Here is a 3,192-nt window from a genome sequence, read left to right as displayed (position 1 = left end):
AAACCTGCTATTGTTGCAAATAATTTTCAACTGAAACATAACACGATCCAAATGGTACAACAATTTGTTCAGTTTGATGGTTTGCATGATGAGGATCCAAACACTCATTTGGCAATTTTTTTGGAATTTTGCGACACCTTTAAGGTCAATGGCATTTCTAATGATGCCATTCGCCGTTAGCTATTTCCCTTTCCATTGAGGAATAAGGCTAAATAGTGGTTGAACTCGTTACCACGAGGATCGATCACCACTTGGGAACAAATGATCGAAAAATTTTTGCTTAAATACTTTCTACTGACTAAAATGGCTAAATTAAGGAATGATATTTCTTCTTTTGTGCAGATGGATTTAGAAACACTCTATGATGCATGGGAGAGATACAAGGACCTATTAAGAAGGTGCCATCACTATGGGCTGCCTCTACGGCTGCAGGTTCAGACTTTTTACAATGGTGTGAACCCCTCAACAAGACAACTCATCGACATAGCCGCCGATGGAACTTTAAACAACAAAACACCTGAAGAGGCTTATGAATTTATTGAAGAGATGTCACTGAATAACTATTAGTGACAAGTCATGAGAAAAAAGTTGACAAAAGTAGTTGGTGTTTTCAACCTCGACGCGGTCACTTTGCTGTCAAACCAGGTAGAACTTTTAAATAAAAATATTGATGGTTTATATGGTTCTACTCAGGTACATCCAGTGATGAGGTGTGATTCAAATGAAGGAATGCACAACCCAGATTTTCCACCCTTCAACCCTGGCACCGAGGAGGAACAAGTTCAATATATGGGTAACAATAATTCTAGACCTCAAAATAACCCGTACAGTAATACTTATAATACAGGTTGAAGGAACCATCCCAATTTCTCATGGAGTGGACAGGAAATCAAAGGCCACAACATCCCCTAGGTTTTCAACAACCACCTTACCAGCAGGAAAAGAAGCCGAACCTTGAGGAGATGCTAACAAAATTCATCTCGGTGTCAGAAACTTATTTTCAGAATACCAAAATCACACTTAAGAATCAACAAGCTCGATCCAAGGGCTCAAAACTCAGATAGGCCAGCTTACTAAATTGATATTTGAATGACCACAAGGAAGCTTACCGAGTAACACTGAATCTAACCTAAGGGAACAACTTAATGCGATTACCATTCAAAATAAAGAAGGATTAGTTGAACTTGAACCAAAACCGAGGCAAGGAAATGTGGTGAGTAAAGGTAGGGATGAAGTGGACCACAGTGAGTGAAAACCGATCAGTAAAGAGTACAAACCTCATGTGCCATACCCCAGAGTGTCAAGGAAAGACCACATAGACGAACAATTTGGTAAATTCCTTAAATTATTAAAGAAATTATATATTAACTTATCGTTTATTAAAGCTCTTTCGCAAATGTCAAACGAAGTTAAATTTTTAAAGGAACTTTTAGCAAATAAACGGAAGTTGGATGAGGCGTCGCATGTGGATTTAAGCGCAGTTTGCTCAGCCATTCTACTGAATAAGCTGCCCAACAAATTGAAAAATCTAGGGAGTTTTACGATTCTTTATTTAATTGGTAGCATAGATCTTAATAATGCATTGGCTGATTTAGGGGCGAGCATTAATGTTATGCCTTACAAAATGTTTAAACTGATAGGTATTGGGAAACCCAAACAAACTGGGATGAGCACTCAATTGGCTGATAAAACCATTAGATATCCTAGGGGTATCATTGAAGATGTTCTTGTTAAAATCGATAAATTTATATACCCAGTAGACTTTGTTGTTCTAGATATAGAAGAGGATAGTAACATACATTTGATTTTAGGACGACCCTTTTTAGCAACTGCTAGAACTATTATTGATGTTGGTACAGGTGAACTCACATTTCGTGTGGGTAATGAAACAATCACTCTTCAAGCTCGTAATTTAAGTAACACATCGAATATTGAGGGTGGTTGTATAAATCATACTACTAATATTGATCATGTGGTGCAACCTTCATTACAGGAAACACGTTCGAAGAGTATACATGAGCCATGTTCAAGTAACAACAAAGGACCCATCTATGAAAAATGAAGACTTCAGATCGATGAACTAGATGAATGGCGGACACAGAAATCGAGAACACACGATAAACCAAAACCACGCCATGACAGACTCAATGTTTCACCAAATCAACTTAAGGCTGGAGACAAAGTACTATTAGATGCAGCAGACCCTCGTATCACCACTTCTGAACCTAATGGAGCAACCCCTTTTACGGTACTCAACATTTTCCCATACGGTACAGTCGAGGTAACTCACTCCAAATTCGACACGGTTAAGATAAATAGTACTCATCTAAACCCTTATTTTGATAAAATTGATAGCAGGAATGAGGAGTGTAAACTCCTCGCACCACAATGACCACGCAACAGAGAGGTAAGTCGAGCTTAGACTCTAAATAAACGCTTCTCGGGAGGTAACCCGAGCACTAACAGTGTGATTTCTTTAAATTTTAGTTTTTAACATCTAAATCATTAACTGAGTCCTTGAACACAAGTTTTCCAATTCCACACGACCAGGCACACGGGCATGCCTTAGGCCGTGCTCATACCACGGGCGGCAACATGGCGGTGCGATGCTATCCTGTGAAAACAGAGCAAATTTTTCCCAAAAAACAGGATCCGATACGTTGCCACAGTAATGTGACATGGGCAATCCTGCCAAAACAACACAGGCATGCTACACACCCGTGGCTATAAGCCGTGGTAGAAACTGAGAAATTAACACCGGTGTGCGACACGCCCGTGCCCACCACCCGTGGTCGAAGCTGTCAAAATAACATGGGCATGCGCATATATACACGAGTGTGGGAGAAGCGAATGAAACAGGACACGGCCGTGTGCACCAATACACCCAAAGAACACGGGCGTGGGCTGAATTTTAGACGCGCCTAAATTTGAAAACCACAAAACACACGGGCTGAAATAAGGGCACACGGCCGTATGCCCCAATATCTATATAAACCCCCACTATTCATCACCCCCTTCCCCAGTACCCTAACCTTAGCCGCCGCAATCTCTCCCCCCCCACCGACTGACCACCCCTAGCTTCCTTTCTTCTTCCCTTTTCATCCTCCCCATACCCCCTTTCCCCTTTCTTTTCCATTTTTTCCCCTCTTCTCACCCTTACGCGCCCCTACTGCAAATCACACGGCCTCACTA

The 3,192-nt window shown here is 41.1% G+C and overlaps 1 non-coding gene across 1 annotated transcript; it reads right to left on the bottom strand.

Annotated features, from left to right (window-relative positions):
• Positions 1-309: 309 nt before the first annotated feature.
• LOC121209170 (small nucleolar RNA R71) lies at positions 310-416 on the bottom strand. Its single transcript, XR_005904287.1, has one exon. It is a non-coding gene; the product is annotated as a small nucleolar RNA R71 (small nucleolar RNA).
• Positions 417-3,192: the final 2,776 nt, after the last annotated feature.

Source organism: Gossypium hirsutum, chromosome A10 (assembly GCF_007990345.1).
Source record: "Gossypium hirsutum isolate 1008001.06 chromosome A10, Gossypium_hirsutum_v2.1, whole genome shotgun sequence".
In the NCBI taxonomy this organism is placed as follows: Eukaryota; Viridiplantae; Streptophyta; class Magnoliopsida; order Malvales; family Malvaceae; genus Gossypium; species Gossypium hirsutum.
The sequence above is the reverse complement of the archived record's forward strand: the minus strand, read 5'-3'. Positions and strand labels throughout refer to the sequence as shown.